Genomic DNA, 14,540 nt, shown 5'->3' with positions numbered 1-14,540 from the left:
TGAGAACGACGAGTGTCCACACAAGGGTGATGAAGACTGGAAGAAACTAGAGGTGGAGAGTGGACAAACGGCAGAAGCTGAGCAGGGGTAGTCATCTGATGAAGCAGAAGAGAAGGCTCTTGAGCCGGTGGGGTCATCTGATGAAGCAGACAAGAGAGATGCTGAGCCGCAGTCGCCTCCTAAGAGGAAGTATCCTTCACGGCAAAGACATCCACCTCAGACACTTACATATAACTCATTAGGTCAACCATCAGTCGCACGTGTAAGTGATGATTATAGTTGTACGTAGTAGATACAAGTTGTAGTCACAAGTGACTGTAGTGTTGTGACGACCTAATATGAAACAGTTCATAGTAGAATGTTGTTTTAGAGTAAACGTAGTAGGAAAGTCAGTAGTAAGGTACATGGACTCATGTTAGTCTACTAGAGTGCCAGATCCAGACCACGGACACATAGTATTATACTGGGTGGTGTGTGAAGCATACATTAGTAAATGTGGGTCTGTGTAATGGGTTATGGGGTGGGAATATGGTCAAAACCATTCAGTCTGAGATTTAAAACCCGCAGAAGTAGCGGAGTAGCACTTCAGATAAGAACTGGCCAGTGTTGTCTGTTGCGGTCGCATGACATGAAGAGGGACAGACGTGTCACGCTAAAGACTGTCTATACAGTGACTATCTCATACGACTGACTCCCGAGATAACCTACCTCTACATCTCAACAGTCAAAGACAGGGGTACTCTAGACACGTTTAAAAGTCGAGACGTCATTCATGTTGGAGGGGAGAGTGTGGGACCCTCAGTGAGATTAGGGTAATCGGCACGGGACCCCCCCCCCCCCTACTCTGATGTACCATTGTTGTGACTGTGTTGTTAATTTAGTTTGTTTTGTTCATTCATAATGTCAATCATCATAGTTTTGTAAAGCAAATAGGGTTGCAATTGTTAAGGTTTAGACAGGCACTTCAGGCAGCTAAGGGGTCCTTTCTTGTCGGGAAAACGGGGCGGGAGCAAGTGCTCGCGGAAATGAGACAGGAGGAACGAGGGAGCGCGAGGAGAGGTAGCCAGATTGAAGAACTAGCTTGTACCCCATATGAAGACAAATAAAAAGTATAAAACATCTGCATGCCTGGAAGACATTGTGTCCAAGTGTGCAACAGACTCTTAAAAGAGGATTGCCTCAGCAAGGGCTTTTTTTCTTGCGTGTCTGAACTGGAGGATGGGAGATTGCATGCCTTCGTCGCAAATAAAACCTCCCACTCGCTCACCCTTCGATAGCTCAGTTGGTAGAGCGGAGGACTGTAGGTCATAAGCGGTTAGAAATCCTTAGGTCGCTGGTTCAAATCCGGCTTGAAGGAGGGATGTTTTGGCCTAAAAATGTGGCCTATATGGCGACAATGCAGCTCTCACAGCAGGGAGACCCCCCATTTTAAGAGAGATCTCAAAACAGGTTTCCTTGACCGGGAATCAAACCCGGGCCGCGGCGGTGAGAGCGCCGAATCCTAGCCACTAGACCACCAGGGAGAGCTTGGCTTCCTCTGCTCACTGTCAAAGATGAGGGCAAAGTTGCAAGGCTAAGCTTTCAAATGAACCTACCACCAGGGAGAGCTTGGCTTCCTCTTGGGCCAAAAAAGGCACCGCTGAGATTTGAACTCAGGATCTCCTGTTTACTAGACAGGCGCTTTGACCAACTAAGCCACGGCGCCTTGCTTAATGCTCCATGACGGGCTCAGGCTGCTGTGTTCTCTTTGGGTAGGTGCTTTGAGCTGGGGTCTACAGCGTCTTTGAAAGACACCTCCGAAGGTTATGCCCAGCATGCAGCAAAGCCTCTCAAGGCACCAGAATGAAGAGATTTTCCAGCTTCTTCGACTCTGATGGCGGTATAGCTCATTGTCACACAGGCAGGACCCACAACAGAAGTAAACAAGAAAACACTCGTCCCTGGGTGGGCTCGAACCACCATCCTTTCGGTTAACAGCCGAACGCGCTAACCAATTGCGCCACAGAGACCCTGTCTCCGCAGAACCATGAATGAAAAATGGAAGGAAACGCTGGGAGACGTTTGCCAAAACTCCCCATGAAGAAGAGGAGGAGGAGCGGCCATAGTAATAACTCTTCCTGTGATCTGTCAACGGGAGTTTGGGAAACAAAGACAACGACTCTGGTGGGATTCAAACCCACAACCTTTGAATGGCTTTTCTTTGCCCTGCCTAGAAGTGATGGCATGACTCACTTTGAGGAAGCAATCAGAGCTTGATTTTGCCAGTTCTGTAAAAGAGTGAGCTCTCACAGCGTCCGCAATTAAGAATTTTTTTTCCCAATGGAGGGCCACCCATAATGACCGCCGACCCCGACGTGATTTGAACACACAACCTTCTGATCTGGAGTCAGACGCGCTACCGTTGCGCCACGAGGCCTGTGTGCATGTAAGGAGGCAACACTCGGACGTGGACTCTGATGTGCAAACGCTGTGCCGCAAAGTGCGCTGAGAGTACCAACTATGGCGTGAACGCCATCAGGATTGACGTCCCAATGGACGTCGCCAAGCTTCTCCTGGGATTCAACAAGATTACTTTAGTGCCTGTGCAACACTGCCTGAACGATTCCACAGAAGAAGTCCCCAAAAACGCAATTCTAATTGCAACCTGGCTGAGATCACGCAGACTAGAGACAGCTGCAGGGGTCACGAGACAGTCTCGTGACCCCTGCAGCTGTTCCTTGAAACCAATCTCATAACAAGTTCAAAATCAAACTCGTTCATACGATCCATATTGACCTTACATGAACAAATTCATTGTCAAAGACATTTTGACGGGTGCGTGCTCACTAATGTTGACGATTGGCAAAGTATTTCTATTCTTCAACGAGCAAACCCCGCTACACTTGCCAGGGATTCGCCATACGATCCTTAAGGGTTTGTGTGGGCGAGGAGATTTACATGCGGAAGTTCCACAAAATACTCTGAGTTTTCTGTGCTTCCAGAGCCTGTATAGCTCAGTCGGCAGAGCATCAGACTTTTAATCTGAGGGTCCAGGGTTCAAGTCCCTGTTCGGGCGGCGTGTGTTCAAACCTTGTCGGAGCGGCCTGCCATTGTCTCTCTTATATACCTCACTTTGAGGAAACAATGGAAGCTTTTAATCTGAGGGTCCAGCGTTCAAGTCCCTGCGTGAGCTGTGTGTTCAAACTACACAGCGTGACTTATGGCACGCAGCAACCCTTGTCTCTGTTGCACGCCTTACTTTGAGACAAAGAATGCAAAAAGCCAGCTGTCACAAAGATTTCCGCTGACACTTAAGTTCCCTGACCGGGAATCGAACCCTGAATGTTCTGACACCTGAAGATGAGGACCAAGTTGCAAAACTAAGCGAGTCAAAGGCAGAGATTTCAACTGACCCTTAGGTTCCCTGACCGGGAATCGAACCCGGGCCACGGCGGTGAAAGCGCCGAATCCTAGCCACTAGACCACCAGGGAGACTCTTAAAAGAGGATTGCCTCAGCAAGGGCTTTTTTTCTTGCGTGTCTGAACTGGAGGATGGGAGATTGCATGCCTTCCTCGCGAATAAAACCCCCCACTCGCTCACCCTTCGATAGCTCAGTTGGTAGAGCGGAGGACTGTAGGTCAAAAGCGGTTAGAAATCCTTAGGTCGCTGGTTCAAATCCGGCTCGAAGGAGGGATGTTTTGGCCTAAAAATGTGGCCTATCTGGCGACAATGCAGCTCTCACAGCAGGGAGACCCCCCATTTTAAGAGAGGTCTCAAAACAGGTTTCCCTGACCGGGAATCGAACCCGGGCCGCGGCGGTGAGAGCGCCGAATCCTAGCCACTAGACCACCAGGGAGAGCTTGGCTTCCTCTGCTCGCTGTCAAAGATACATTTTACATTTACATTTAGTCATTTAGCAGACGCTCTTATCCAGAGCGACTTACAGTAAGTACAGGGACATTCCCCCCGAGGCAAGTAGGGTGAAGTGCCTTGCCCAAGGACACAACGTCATTCGGCAGAGCCAGGGATCGAACCAGCAACCTTCTGATTACTAGTCCGATTCCCTCCGATTCCCTCACCCCTCAGCCACCTGAAGATGAGGACCAAGTTGCAAAACTAAGCGAGTCAAAGGCAGAGATTTCAACTGACCCTTAGGTTCCCTGACCGGGAATCGAACCCGGGCCGCGGCGGTGAAAGCGCCGAATCCTAGCCACTAGACCACCAGGGAGACTTTTAAAAGTGGATTGCCTCAGCAAGGGCTTTTTTTCTTGCGTGTCTGAACTGGAGGATGGGAGATTGCATGCCTTCCTCGCAAATAAAACCTCCCACTCCCTCACCCTTCGATAGCTCAGTTGGTAGAGCGGAGGACTGTAGGTCAAAAGCGGTTAGAAATCCTTAGGTCGCTGGTTCAAATCCGGCTCGAAGGAGGAATGTTTTGGCCTAAAAATGTGGCCTCTCTGGCGACAATGCAACAAGGCTGCTCTCACAGAAGGGAGACCCCCATTTTAAGAGAGATCTCAAAACAGGTTTCCCTGACCAGGAATCGAACCCGGGCCGCGGCGGTGAGAGCGCCGAATCCTAGCCACTAGACCACCAGGGAGACTCTTAAAAGAGGATTGCCTCAGCAAGGGCTTTTTTTCTTGCGTGTCTGAACTGGAGGATGGGAGATTGCATGCCTTCCTCGCAAATAAAACCTCCTACTCGCTCACCCTTCGATAGCTCAGTTGGTAGAGCGGAGGACTGTAGGTCAAAAGCGGTTAGAAATCCTTAGGTCGCTGGTTCAAATCCGGCTCGAAGGAGGGATGTTTTGGCCTAAAAATGTGGCCTATCTGGCGTCAATGCAGCTCTCACAGCAGGGACACCCCCATTTTAAGAGAGGTCTCAAAACAGGTTTCCCTGACCGGGAATCGAACCCGGGCCGCGGCGGTGAGAGCGCCGAATCCTAGCCACTAGACCACCAGGGAGAGCTTGGCTTCCTCTTGGGCCAAAAAAGGCACCGCTGAGATTTGAACTCAGGATCTCCTGTTTACTAGACAGGCGCTTTGACCAACTAAGCCACAGCGCCTTGCTTAATGCTCCATGACGGGCTCAGGCTGCTGTGTTCTCTTTGGGTAGGTGCTTTGAGCTGGGGTCTACAGCGTCTTTGAAAGACACCTCCGAAGGTTATGCCCAGCATGCAGCAAAGCCTCTCAAGGCACCAGAATGAAGAGATTTTCCAGCTTCTTCGACTCTGATGGCGGTATAGCTCATTGTCACACAGGCAGGACCCACAACAGAAGTAAACAAGAAAACACTCGTCCCTGGGTGGGCTCGAACCACCATCCTTTCGGTTAACAGCCGAACGCGCTAACCAATTGCGCCACAGAGACCCTGTCTCCGCAGAACCATGAATGAAATATGGAAGGAAACGCTGGGAGACGTTTGCCAAAACTCCCCATGAAGAAGAGGAGGAGGAGCGGCCATAGTAATAACTCTTCCTGTGATCTGTCAACGGGAGTTTGGGAAACAAAGACAACGACTCTGGTGGGACTCAAACCCACAACCTTTGAATGGCTTTTCTTTGCCCTGCCTAGAAGTGATGGCATGACTCACTTTGAGGAAGCAATCAGAGCTTGATTTTGCCAGTTCTGTAAAAGAGTGAGCTCTCACAGCGTCCGCAATTAAGAATTTTTTTTCCCAATGGAGGGCCACCCATAATGACCGCTGACCCTGATGTGATTTGAACACACAACCTTCTGATCTGGAGTCAGACGCGCTACCGTTGCGCCACGAGGCCTGTGTGCATGTAAGGAGGCAACACTCGGACGTGGACTCTGATGTGCAAACGCTGTGCCGCAAAGTGCGCTGAGAGTACCAACTATGGCGTGAACGCCATCAGGATTGACGTCCCAATGGACGTCGCCAAGCTTCTCCTGGGATTCAACAAGATTACTTTAGTGCCTGTGCAACACTGCCTGAACGATTCCACAGAAGAAGTCCCCAAAAACGCAATTCTAATTGCAACCTGGCTGAGATCACGCAGACTAGAGACAGCTGCAGGGGTCACGAGACAGTCTCGTGACCCCTACAGCTGTTCCTTGAAACCAATCTCATAACAAGTTCAAAATCAAACTCGTTCATACGATCCATATTGACCTTACATGAACAAATTCATTGTCAAAGACATTTTGACGGGTGCGTGCTCACTAATGTTGACGATTGGCAAAGTATTTCTATTCTTCAACGAGCAAACCCCGCTACACTTGCCAGGGATTCGCCATACGTTCCTTAAGGGTTTGTGTGGGCGAGGAGATTTACATGCGGAAGTTCCACAAAATACTCTGAGTTTTCTGTGCTTCCAGAGCCTGTATAGCTCAGTCGGCAGAGCATCAGACTTTTAATCTGAGGGTCCAGGGTTCAAGTCCCTGTTCGGGCGGCGTGTGTTCAAACCTTGTCGGAGCGGCCTGCCATTGTCTCTCTTATATACCTCACTTTGAGGAAACAATGGAAGCTTTTAATCTGAGGGTCCAGCGTTCAAGTCCCTGCGTGAGCTGTGTGTTCAAACTACACAGCGTGACTTATGGCACGCAGCAACCCTTGTCTCTGTTGCACGCCTTACTTTGAGACAAAGAATGCAAAAAGCCAGCTGTCACAAAGATTTCCGCTGACACTTAAGTTCCCTGACCGGGAATCGAACCCTGAATGTTCTGACACCTGAAGATGAGGACCAAGTTGCAAAACGAAGCGAGTCAAAGGCAGAGATTTCAACTGACCCTTAGGTTCCCTGACCGGGAATCGAACCCGGGCCGCGGCGGTGAAAGCGCCGAATCCTAGCCACTAGACCACCAGGGAGACTCTTAAAAGAGGATTGCCTCAGCAAGGGCTTTTTTTCTTGCGTGTCTGAACTGGAGGATGGGAGATTGCATGCCTTCCTCGCAAATAAAACCCCCCACTCGCTCACCCTTCGATAGCTCAGTTGGTAGAGCGGAGGACTGTAGGTCAAAAGCGGTTAGAAATCCTTAGGTCGCTGGTTCAAATCCGGCTCGAAGGAGGGATGTTTTGGCCTAAAAATGTGGCCTATCTGGCGACAATGCAGCTCTCACAGCAGGGAGACCCCCCATTTTAAGAGAGGTCTCAAAACAGGTTTCCCTGACCGGGAATCGAACCCGGGCCGCGGCGGTGAGAGCGCCGAATCCTAGCCACTAGACCACCAGGGAGAGCTTGGCTTCCTCGGCTCGCATTTAGCAGACGCTCTTATCCAGAGCGACTTACAGTAAGTACAGGGACATTCCCCCCGAGGCAAGTAGGGTGAAGTGCCTTGCCCAAGGACACAACGTCATTCGGCAGAGCCAGGGATCGAACCAGCAACCTTCTGATTACTAGTCCGATTCCCTCCGATTCCCTCACCCCTCAGCCACCTGAAGATGAGGACCAAGTTGCAAAACTAAGCGAGTCAAAGGCAGAGATTTCAACTGACCTTTAGGTTCCCTGACCGGGAATCGAACCCGGGCCGCGGCGGTGAAAGCGCCGAATCCTAGCCACTAGACCACCAGGGAGACTTTTAAAAGTGGATTGCCTCAGCAAGGGCTTTTTTTCTTGCGTGTCTGAACTGGAGGATGGGAGATTGCATGCCTTCCTCGCAAATAAAACCTCCCACTCCCTCACCCTTCGATAGCTCAGTTGGTAGAGCGGAGGACTGTAGGTCAAAAGCGGTTAGAAATCCTTAGGTCGCTGGTTCAAATCCGGCTCGAAGGAGGAATGTTTTGGCCTAAAAATGTGGCCTCTCTGGCGACAATGCAACAAGGCTGCTCTCACAGAAGGGAGACCCCCATTTTAAGAGAGATCTCAAAACAGGTTTCCCTGACCAGGAATCGAACCCGGGCCGCGGCGGTGAGAGCGCCGAATCCTAGCCACTAGACCACCAGGGAGAGCTTGGCTTCCTCTTGGGCCAAAAAAGGCACCGCTGAGATTTGAACTCAGGATCTCCTGTTTACTAGACAGGCGCTTTGACCAACTAAGCCACGGCGCCTTGCTTAATGCTCCACGACGGGCTCAGGCTGCTGTGTTCTCTTTGGGTAGGTGCTTTGAGCTGGGGTCTACAGCGTCTTTGAAAGACACCTCCGAAGGTTATGCCCAGCATGCAGCAAAGCCTCTCAAGGCACCAGAATGAAGAGATTTTCCAGCTTCTTCGACTCTGATGGCGGTATAGCTCATTGTCACACAGGCAGGACCCACAACAGAAGTAAACAAGAAAACACTCGTCCCTGGGTGGGCTCGAACCACCATCCTTTCGGTTAACAGCCGAACGCGCTAACCAATTGCGCCACAGAGACCCTGTCTCCGCAGAACCATGAATGAAAAATGGAAGGAAACGCTGGGAGACGTTTGCCAAAACTCCCCATGAAGAAGAGGAGGAGGAGCGGCCATAGTAATAACTCTTCCTGTGATCTGTCAACGGGAGTTTGGGAAACAAAGACAACGACGAATGGGGGATCGCATGCCTTCCTCGCCAGAAAAAACCCTTCTCTTGTTCACCCTTCGATAGCTCAGTTGGTAGAGCGGAGGACTGTAGGTCAAACGCGGTTAGAAATCCTTAGGTCGCTGGTTCAAATCCGGCTCGAAGGAGGGATGTTTTGGGGTCAAATATTGCCTATCCGACAGCAAGGCTACTCTACCGGCAGAGAAACCCGCCCCCATTTTAAAAGAGGTCTCAAAACAGGTTTCCCTGACCGGGAATCGAACCCGGGCCGCGGCGGTGAGAGCGCCGAATCCTAGCCACTAGACCACCAGGGAGAGCTCTGCTTCCTTGGGCTCACTCTGCTCGCTCACTGTCAAAGATGAGGGCCAAGTTGCAAGGCTAAGCTTTCAAATGAACCTACCACCAGGGAGCGCTTGGCTTCCTCTTGCGCCAGAAAAGGCACCGCTGAGATTTGAACTCAGGATCTCCTGTTTACTAGACAGGCGCTTTGACCAACTAAGCCACGGCGCCTTACTTGGCGCTCCACGACGGGCTCAGGCTGCTGTTTTCTCTTCGGGTAGGTGCTTTAAGGTTTTCAAACAAGAAAACACTCGTCCCTGGGTGGGCTCGAACCACCATCCTTTCGGTTAACAGCCGAACGCGCTAACCAATTGCGCCACAGAGACCCTGTCTCCACGGGACCAGGACTCGAAAAAATGGAAGGAAACGCTGGGAGACGTGGGCCAAAACTCCCCATGATGAAGAGGAGGAGGAGCGGCCATACTAATAACTCTTCCTGTGATCTGTCAACGGGAGTTTGGGAAGCAAAGACAACGACTCTGGTGGGACTCCAACCCACAACCTTTGAATGGCTTTTCTTTGCCCTGCCTAGAAGTGGTGGCATGACTCACTTTGAGGGAAAGCAATCAGAGCTTGATTTTGCCAGTTCTGTAAAAGAGTGAGCTCTCACTGCGTCCGCAAGAAAGACGTCCTTTTCCCGATGGAGGGCCACACATAATCTCCGCTGACCCCGACGTGATTTGAACACGCAACCTTCTGATCTGGAGTCAGACGCGCTACCGTTGCGCCACGAGGCCCACGTGCATGCAAGGAGGCAACATTCTGACGTGGACTCTGATGTGCAAACGCTGTGCCGCAAAGTGCGCTCAGAGTACCAACTATGGCGTGAACGCCATCAGGATTGACGTTCCAATGGACGTCGCCAAGCTTCTCCTGGGATTCAACGAGATTAGTGCCTGTGCAACACTACCTGAACGATTCCACAGAACAAGTCCCCAAAAACCCAATTCTAATTGCAACCTGACTGAGATCACGCAGACTCAGTCTCGTGACCCCTGCAGCTGTTCATTGAAACCAATATCATAACAAGTTCAAAATCTAACTCCTTCATACGATCCATATTGTCCTTACTTGAACAAATCCATTGTCAAAGGTATTTGGACGGGTGCGTGTTCACTAATGCTGACGACTGGCGAAGTATTTCCATTCTTCAACGAGCAAACCCCGCTACACTTGCCAGGGATTCGCCATACGATCCTTAAGGGTTCGTGTGGGCGAGGAGATTTACATGCGCAAGTTCCACGAAACACCCTGTGTTTTCCGTCCTTCCAGAGCCCGGATAGCTCAGTCGGCAGAGCATCAGACTTTTAATCTGAGGGTCCAGGGTTCAAGTCCCTGTTCGGGCGGCGTGCGTTCAAACCCTGTCGGAGCGGTCCACCTTTGACTCTCTCTCATGTACCTCACTTTGAGGAAGCTTTTAATCTTGAGGGTCCAGCTTTCGAGTCCCTGCGTGAGCTGTGTGTTCAAACTACACAGCGTGACTTGGTGGCACGCCTTACTTTGAGACAAAGGACGCAAAAAGCCAGCTGTCACCAAGCTTTCGGCTGAACCTAAAGTTCCCTGACCGGGAATCGAACCCGGGCCACGGCGGTGAAAGCGCCGAATCCTAGCCACTAGACCACCAGGGAGAGGCTCGAACGACCGTTGCGTCAGCAAAGGCTTTCTTCTTTCGTATCTCAACTGGAGAGAGAATGGGGGATCGCATGCCTTCCTCGCCAGAAAAAACCCCTCTCTCGTTCACCCTTCGATAGCTCAGTTGGTAGAGCGGAGGACTGTAGGTCAAACGCGGTTAGAAATCCTTAGGTCGCTGGTTCAAATCCGGCTCGAAGGAGGGATGTTTTGGGGTCAAATATTGCCTATCCGACAGCAAGGCTACTCTACCGGCAGGGAAACCCGCCCCCATTTTAAAAGAGGTCTCAAAACAGGTTTCCCTGACCGGGAATCGAACCCGGGCCGCGGCGGTGAGAGCGCCGAATCCTAGCCACTAGACCACCAGGGAGAGCTCTGCTTCCTCGGGCTCACTCTGCTCGCTCACTGTCAAAGATGAGGGCCAAGTTGCAAGGCTAAGCTTTCAAATGAACCTACCACCAGGGAGCGCTTGGCTTCCTCTTGCGCCAGAAAAGGCACCGCTGAGATTTGAACTCAGGATCTCCTGTTTACTAGACAGGCGCTTTGACCAACTAAGCCACGGCGCCTTGCTTGGCGCTCCACGACGGGCTCAGGCTGCTGTTTTCTCTTCGGGTAGGTGCTTTAAGGTTTTCAAACAAGAAAACACTCGTCCCTGGGTGGGCTCGAACCACCATCCTTTCGGTTAACAGCCGAACGCGCTAACCAATTGCGCCACAGAGACCCTGTCTCCACGGGACCAGGACTCGAAAAAATGGAAGGAAACGCTGGGAGACGTGGGCCAAAACTCCCCATGATGAAGAGGAGGAGGAGCGGCCATACTAATAACTCTTCCTGTGATCTGTCAACGGGAGTTTGGGAAGCAAAGACAACGACTCTGGTGGGACTCCAACCCACAACCTTTGAATGGCTTTTCTTTGCCCTGCCTAGAAGTGGTGGCATGACTCACTTTGAGGGAAAGCAATCAGAGCTTGATTTTGCCAGTTCTGTAAAAGAGTGAGCTCTCACTGCGTCCGCAAGAAAGACGTCCTTTTCCCGATGGAGGGCCACACATAATCTCCGCTGACCCCGACGTGATTTGAACACGCAACCTTCTGATCTGGAGTCAGACGCGCTACCGTTGCGCCACGAGGCCCACGTGCATGCAAGGAGGCAACATTCTGACGTGGACTCTGATGTGCAAACGCTGTGCCGCAAAGTGCGCTCAGAGTACCAACTATGGCGTGAACGCCATCAGGATTGACGTTCCAATGGACGTCGCCAAGCTTCTCCTGGGATTCAACGAGATTAGTGCCTGTGCAACACTACCTGAACGATTCCACAGAACAAGTCCCCAAAAACCCAATTCTAATTGCAACCTGACTGAGATCACGCAGACTCAGTCTCGTGACCCCTGCAGCTGTTCATTGAAACCAATATCATAACAAGTTCAAAATCTAACTCCTTCATACGATCCATATTGTCCTTACTTGAACAAATCCATTGTCAAAGGTATTTGGACGGGTGCGTGTTCACTAATGCTGACGACTGGCGAAGTATTTCCATTCTTCAACGAGCAAACCCCGCTACACTTGCCAGGGATTCGCCATACGATCCTTAAGGGTTCGTGTGGGCGAGGAGATTTACATGCGCAAGTTCCACGAAACACCCTGTGTTTTCCGTCCTTCCAGAGCCCGGATAGCTCAGTCGGCAGAGCATCAGACTTTTAATCTGAGGGTCCAGGGTTCAAGTCCCTGTTCGGGCGGCGTGCGTTCAAACCCTGTCGGAGCGGTCCACCTTTGACTCTCTCACTTTGAGGAAGCAATGGAAGCTTTTAATCTTGAGGGTCCAGCTTTCGAGTCCCTGCGTGAGCTGTGTGTTCAAACTACACAGCGTGACTTGGTGGCACGCCTTACTTTGAGACAAAGGACGCAAAAAGCCAGCTGTCACCAAGCTTTCGGCTGAACCTAAAGTTCCCTGACCGGGAATCGAACCCGGGCCGCGGCGGTGAAAGCGCCGAATCCTAGCCACTAGACCACCAGGGAGAGGCTTGAAAGACCGTTGCGTCAGCAAAGGCTTTCTTCTTTCGTATCTCAACTGGAGAGAGAATGGGGGATCGCATGCCTTCCTCGCCAGAAAAAAACCCTCTTTCGTTCACCCTTCGATAGCTCAGTTGGTAGAGCGGAGGACTGTAGGTCAAACGCGGTTAGAAATCCTTAGGTCGCTGGTTCAAATCCGGCTCGAAGGAGGGATGTTTTGGGGTCAAATATTGCCTATCCGACAGCAAGGCTACTCTACCGGCAGGGAAACCCGCCCCCATTTTAAAAGAGGTCTCAAAACAGGTTTCCCTGACCGGGAATCGAACCCGGGCCGCGGCGGTGAGAGCGCCGAATCCTAGCCACTAGACCACCAGGGAGAGCTCTGCTTCCTCGGGCTCACTCTGCTCGCTCACTGTCAAAGATGAGGGCCAAGTTGCAAGGCTAAGCTTTCAAATGAACCTACCACCAGGGAGCGCTTGGCTTCCTCTTGCGCCAGAAAAGGCACCGCTGAGATTTGAACTCAGGATCTCCTGTTTACTAGACAGGCGCTTTGACCAACTAAGCCACGGCGCCTTGCTTGGCGCTCCACGACGGGCTCAGGCTGCTGTTTTCTCTTCGGGTAGGTGCTTTAAGGTTTTCAAACAAGAAAACACTCGTCCCTGGGTGGGCTCGAACCACCATCCTTTCGGTTAACAGCCGAACGCGCTAACCAATTGCGCCACAGAGACCCTGTCTCCACGGGACCAGGACTCGAAAAAATGGAAGGAAACGCTGGGAGACGTGGGCCAAAACTCCCCATGATGAAGAGGAGGAGGAGCGGCCATACTAATAACTCTTCCTGTGATCTGTCAACGGGAGTTTGGGAAGCAAAGACAACGACTCTGGTGGGACTCCAACCCACAACCTTTGAATGGCTTTTCTTTGCCCTGCCTAGAAGTGGTGGCATGACTCACTTTGAGGGAAAGCAATCAGAGCTTGATTTTGCCAGTTCTGTAAAAGAGTGAGCTCTCACTGCGTCCGCAAGAAAGACGTCCTTTTCCCGATGGAGGGCCACACATAATCTCCGCTGACCCCGACGTGATTTGAACACGCAACCTTCTGATCTGGAGTCAGACGCGCTACCGTTGCGCCACGAGGCCCACGTGCATGCAAGGAGGCAACATTCTGACGTGGACTCTGATGTGCAAACGCTGTGCCGCAAAGTGCGCTCAGAGTACCAACTATGGCGTGAACGCCATCAGGATTGACGTTCCAATGGACGTCGCCAAGCTTCTCCTGGGATTCAACGAGATTAGTGCCTGTGCAACACTAGCTGAACGATTCCACAGAACAAGTCCCCAAAAACCCAATTCTAATTGCAACCTGACTGAGATCACGCAGACTCAGTCTCGTGACCCCTGCAGCTGTTCATTGAAACCAATCTCATAACAAGTTCAAAATCTAACTCCTTCATACGATCCATATTGTCCTTACTTGAACAAATCCATTGTCAAAGGTATTTGGACGGGTGCGTGTTCACTAATGCTGACGACTGGCGAAGTATTTCCATTCTTCAACGAGCAAACCCCGCTACACTTGCCAGGGATTCGCCATACGATCCTTAAGGGTTCGTGTGGGCGAGGAGATTTACATGCGCAAGTTCCACGAAACACCCTGTGTTTTCCGTCCTTCCAGAGCCCGGATAGCTCAGTCGGCAGAGCATCAGACTTTTAATCTGAGGGTCCAGGGTTCAAGTCCCTGTTCGGGCGGCGTGCGTTCAAACCCTGTCGGAGCGGTCCACCTTTGACTCTCTCACTTTGAGGAAGCAATGGAAGCTTTTAATCTTGAGGGTCCAGCTTTCGAGTCCCTGCGTGAGCTGTGTGTTCAAACTACACAGCGTGACTTGGTGGCACGCCTTACTTTGAGACAAAGGACGCAAAAAGCCAGCTGTCAGCAAGCTTTCGGCTGAACCTAAAGTTCCCTGACCGGGAATCGAACCCGGGCCGCGGCGGTGAAAGCGCCGAATCCTAGCCACTAGACCACCAGGGAGAGGCTTGAAAGACCGTTGCGTCAGCAAAGGCTTTCTTCTTTCGTATCTCAACTGGAGAGAGAATGGGGGATCGCATGCCTTCCTCGCCAG

At 51.4% G+C, this 14,540-nt stretch overlaps 42 non-coding genes across 42 annotated transcripts; 13 read left to right on the top strand and 29 right to left on the bottom strand.

The window, feature by feature from the left end:
* Positions 1-1,631: 1,631 nt before the first annotated feature.
* Positions 1,632-1,705, bottom strand: trnat-agu (transfer RNA threonine (anticodon AGU)). Its single transcript has one exon. It is a non-coding gene; the product is annotated as a tRNA-Thr (tRNA).
* A 230-nt stretch (positions 1,706-1,935) lies between these two features.
* Positions 1,936-2,009, bottom strand: trnan-guu (transfer RNA asparagine (anticodon GUU)). The gene has a single exon. It is a non-coding gene; the product is annotated as a tRNA-Asn (tRNA).
* A 335-nt stretch (positions 2,010-2,344) lies between these two features.
* trnaw-cca (transfer RNA tryptophan (anticodon CCA)) lies at positions 2,345-2,416 on the bottom strand. The gene has a single exon. It is a non-coding gene; the product is annotated as a tRNA-Trp (tRNA).
* A 566-nt stretch (positions 2,417-2,982) lies between these two features.
* Positions 2,983-3,055, top strand: trnak-uuu (transfer RNA lysine (anticodon UUU)). The gene has a single exon. It is a non-coding gene; the product is annotated as a tRNA-Lys (tRNA).
* A 344-nt stretch (positions 3,056-3,399) lies between these two features.
* Positions 3,400-3,471, bottom strand: trnae-uuc (transfer RNA glutamic acid (anticodon UUC)). The gene has a single exon. It is a non-coding gene; the product is annotated as a tRNA-Glu (tRNA).
* Positions 3,472-3,580: 109 nt separating this feature from the next.
* On the top strand, positions 3,581-3,670 carry trnay-gua (transfer RNA tyrosine (anticodon GUA)). The gene is given in 2 exon segments: positions 3,581-3,617; positions 3,635-3,670. It is a non-coding gene; the product is annotated as a tRNA-Tyr (tRNA).
* Positions 3,671-3,764: 94 nt separating this feature from the next.
* On the bottom strand, positions 3,765-3,836 carry trnae-cuc (transfer RNA glutamic acid (anticodon CUC)). The gene has a single exon. It is a non-coding gene; the product is annotated as a tRNA-Glu (tRNA).
* Positions 3,837-4,136: 300 nt separating this feature from the next.
* On the bottom strand, positions 4,137-4,208 carry trnae-uuc (transfer RNA glutamic acid (anticodon UUC)). The gene has a single exon. It is a non-coding gene; the product is annotated as a tRNA-Glu (tRNA).
* Positions 4,209-4,317: 109 nt separating this feature from the next.
* On the top strand, positions 4,318-4,407 carry trnay-gua (transfer RNA tyrosine (anticodon GUA)). The gene is given in 2 exon segments: positions 4,318-4,354; positions 4,372-4,407. It is a non-coding gene; the product is annotated as a tRNA-Tyr (tRNA).
* Positions 4,408-4,689: 282 nt separating this feature from the next.
* Positions 4,690-4,779, top strand: trnay-gua (transfer RNA tyrosine (anticodon GUA)). The gene is given in 2 exon segments: positions 4,690-4,726; positions 4,744-4,779. It is a non-coding gene; the product is annotated as a tRNA-Tyr (tRNA).
* A 93-nt stretch (positions 4,780-4,872) lies between these two features.
* trnae-cuc (transfer RNA glutamic acid (anticodon CUC)) lies at positions 4,873-4,944 on the bottom strand. Its single transcript has one exon. It is a non-coding gene; the product is annotated as a tRNA-Glu (tRNA).
* A 331-nt stretch (positions 4,945-5,275) lies between these two features.
* On the bottom strand, positions 5,276-5,349 carry trnan-guu (transfer RNA asparagine (anticodon GUU)). The gene has a single exon. It is a non-coding gene; the product is annotated as a tRNA-Asn (tRNA).
* A 335-nt stretch (positions 5,350-5,684) lies between these two features.
* Positions 5,685-5,756, bottom strand: trnaw-cca (transfer RNA tryptophan (anticodon CCA)). The gene has a single exon. It is a non-coding gene; the product is annotated as a tRNA-Trp (tRNA).
* Positions 5,757-6,322: 566 nt separating this feature from the next.
* trnak-uuu (transfer RNA lysine (anticodon UUU)) lies at positions 6,323-6,395 on the top strand. Its single transcript has one exon. It is a non-coding gene; the product is annotated as a tRNA-Lys (tRNA).
* Positions 6,396-6,739: 344 nt separating this feature from the next.
* Positions 6,740-6,811, bottom strand: trnae-uuc (transfer RNA glutamic acid (anticodon UUC)). The gene has a single exon. It is a non-coding gene; the product is annotated as a tRNA-Glu (tRNA).
* A 109-nt stretch (positions 6,812-6,920) lies between these two features.
* Positions 6,921-7,010, top strand: trnay-gua (transfer RNA tyrosine (anticodon GUA)). Its single transcript is given in 2 exon segments — positions 6,921-6,957; positions 6,975-7,010. It is a non-coding gene; the product is annotated as a tRNA-Tyr (tRNA).
* Positions 7,011-7,104: 94 nt separating this feature from the next.
* Positions 7,105-7,176, bottom strand: trnae-cuc (transfer RNA glutamic acid (anticodon CUC)). The gene has a single exon. It is a non-coding gene; the product is annotated as a tRNA-Glu (tRNA).
* A 267-nt stretch (positions 7,177-7,443) lies between these two features.
* On the bottom strand, positions 7,444-7,515 carry trnae-uuc (transfer RNA glutamic acid (anticodon UUC)). Its single transcript has one exon. It is a non-coding gene; the product is annotated as a tRNA-Glu (tRNA).
* A 109-nt stretch (positions 7,516-7,624) lies between these two features.
* On the top strand, positions 7,625-7,714 carry trnay-gua (transfer RNA tyrosine (anticodon GUA)). The gene is given in 2 exon segments: positions 7,625-7,661; positions 7,679-7,714. It is a non-coding gene; the product is annotated as a tRNA-Tyr (tRNA).
* A 200-nt stretch (positions 7,715-7,914) lies between these two features.
* Positions 7,915-7,988, bottom strand: trnat-agu (transfer RNA threonine (anticodon AGU)). Its single transcript has one exon. It is a non-coding gene; the product is annotated as a tRNA-Thr (tRNA).
* Positions 7,989-8,218: 230 nt separating this feature from the next.
* trnan-guu (transfer RNA asparagine (anticodon GUU)) lies at positions 8,219-8,292 on the bottom strand. Its single transcript has one exon. It is a non-coding gene; the product is annotated as a tRNA-Asn (tRNA).
* A 202-nt stretch (positions 8,293-8,494) lies between these two features.
* Positions 8,495-8,584, top strand: trnay-gua (transfer RNA tyrosine (anticodon GUA)). Its single transcript is given in 2 exon segments — positions 8,495-8,531; positions 8,549-8,584. It is a non-coding gene; the product is annotated as a tRNA-Tyr (tRNA).
* A 96-nt stretch (positions 8,585-8,680) lies between these two features.
* trnae-cuc (transfer RNA glutamic acid (anticodon CUC)) lies at positions 8,681-8,752 on the bottom strand. Its single transcript has one exon. It is a non-coding gene; the product is annotated as a tRNA-Glu (tRNA).
* A 122-nt stretch (positions 8,753-8,874) lies between these two features.
* trnat-agu (transfer RNA threonine (anticodon AGU)) lies at positions 8,875-8,948 on the bottom strand. Its single transcript has one exon. It is a non-coding gene; the product is annotated as a tRNA-Thr (tRNA).
* An 81-nt stretch (positions 8,949-9,029) lies between these two features.
* On the bottom strand, positions 9,030-9,103 carry trnan-guu (transfer RNA asparagine (anticodon GUU)). The gene has a single exon. It is a non-coding gene; the product is annotated as a tRNA-Asn (tRNA).
* A 339-nt stretch (positions 9,104-9,442) lies between these two features.
* Positions 9,443-9,514, bottom strand: trnaw-cca (transfer RNA tryptophan (anticodon CCA)). Its single transcript has one exon. It is a non-coding gene; the product is annotated as a tRNA-Trp (tRNA).
* Positions 9,515-10,050: 536 nt separating this feature from the next.
* On the top strand, positions 10,051-10,123 carry trnak-uuu (transfer RNA lysine (anticodon UUU)). The gene has a single exon. It is a non-coding gene; the product is annotated as a tRNA-Lys (tRNA).
* Positions 10,124-10,333: 210 nt separating this feature from the next.
* On the bottom strand, positions 10,334-10,405 carry trnae-uuc (transfer RNA glutamic acid (anticodon UUC)). Its single transcript has one exon. It is a non-coding gene; the product is annotated as a tRNA-Glu (tRNA).
* A 113-nt stretch (positions 10,406-10,518) lies between these two features.
* trnay-gua (transfer RNA tyrosine (anticodon GUA)) lies at positions 10,519-10,608 on the top strand. Its single transcript is given in 2 exon segments — positions 10,519-10,555; positions 10,573-10,608. It is a non-coding gene; the product is annotated as a tRNA-Tyr (tRNA).
* Positions 10,609-10,704: 96 nt separating this feature from the next.
* On the bottom strand, positions 10,705-10,776 carry trnae-cuc (transfer RNA glutamic acid (anticodon CUC)). Its single transcript has one exon. It is a non-coding gene; the product is annotated as a tRNA-Glu (tRNA).
* Positions 10,777-10,898: 122 nt separating this feature from the next.
* trnat-agu (transfer RNA threonine (anticodon AGU)) lies at positions 10,899-10,972 on the bottom strand. Its single transcript has one exon. It is a non-coding gene; the product is annotated as a tRNA-Thr (tRNA).
* An 81-nt stretch (positions 10,973-11,053) lies between these two features.
* On the bottom strand, positions 11,054-11,127 carry trnan-guu (transfer RNA asparagine (anticodon GUU)). The gene has a single exon. It is a non-coding gene; the product is annotated as a tRNA-Asn (tRNA).
* A 339-nt stretch (positions 11,128-11,466) lies between these two features.
* On the bottom strand, positions 11,467-11,538 carry trnaw-cca (transfer RNA tryptophan (anticodon CCA)). The gene has a single exon. It is a non-coding gene; the product is annotated as a tRNA-Trp (tRNA).
* Positions 11,539-12,074: 536 nt separating this feature from the next.
* On the top strand, positions 12,075-12,147 carry trnak-uuu (transfer RNA lysine (anticodon UUU)). The gene has a single exon. It is a non-coding gene; the product is annotated as a tRNA-Lys (tRNA).
* A 208-nt stretch (positions 12,148-12,355) lies between these two features.
* On the bottom strand, positions 12,356-12,427 carry trnae-uuc (transfer RNA glutamic acid (anticodon UUC)). Its single transcript has one exon. It is a non-coding gene; the product is annotated as a tRNA-Glu (tRNA).
* A 113-nt stretch (positions 12,428-12,540) lies between these two features.
* On the top strand, positions 12,541-12,630 carry trnay-gua (transfer RNA tyrosine (anticodon GUA)). The gene is given in 2 exon segments: positions 12,541-12,577; positions 12,595-12,630. It is a non-coding gene; the product is annotated as a tRNA-Tyr (tRNA).
* A 96-nt stretch (positions 12,631-12,726) lies between these two features.
* trnae-cuc (transfer RNA glutamic acid (anticodon CUC)) lies at positions 12,727-12,798 on the bottom strand. The gene has a single exon. It is a non-coding gene; the product is annotated as a tRNA-Glu (tRNA).
* Positions 12,799-12,920: 122 nt separating this feature from the next.
* Positions 12,921-12,994, bottom strand: trnat-agu (transfer RNA threonine (anticodon AGU)). The gene has a single exon. It is a non-coding gene; the product is annotated as a tRNA-Thr (tRNA).
* Positions 12,995-13,075: 81 nt separating this feature from the next.
* On the bottom strand, positions 13,076-13,149 carry trnan-guu (transfer RNA asparagine (anticodon GUU)). Its single transcript has one exon. It is a non-coding gene; the product is annotated as a tRNA-Asn (tRNA).
* Positions 13,150-13,488: 339 nt separating this feature from the next.
* trnaw-cca (transfer RNA tryptophan (anticodon CCA)) lies at positions 13,489-13,560 on the bottom strand. The gene has a single exon. It is a non-coding gene; the product is annotated as a tRNA-Trp (tRNA).
* Positions 13,561-14,096: 536 nt separating this feature from the next.
* Positions 14,097-14,169, top strand: trnak-uuu (transfer RNA lysine (anticodon UUU)). Its single transcript has one exon. It is a non-coding gene; the product is annotated as a tRNA-Lys (tRNA).
* A 208-nt stretch (positions 14,170-14,377) lies between these two features.
* trnae-uuc (transfer RNA glutamic acid (anticodon UUC)) lies at positions 14,378-14,449 on the bottom strand. The gene has a single exon. It is a non-coding gene; the product is annotated as a tRNA-Glu (tRNA).
* Positions 14,450-14,540: the final 91 nt, after the last annotated feature.

This window comes from Osmerus mordax, chromosome 25 (genome assembly GCF_038355195.1).
Source record: "Osmerus mordax isolate fOsmMor3 chromosome 25, fOsmMor3.pri, whole genome shotgun sequence".
Lineage (NCBI taxonomy): Eukaryota > Metazoa > Chordata > Actinopteri > Osmeriformes > Osmeridae > Osmerus > Osmerus mordax.
The sequence above is the reverse complement of the archived record's forward strand: the minus strand, read 5'-3'. Positions and strand labels throughout refer to the sequence as shown.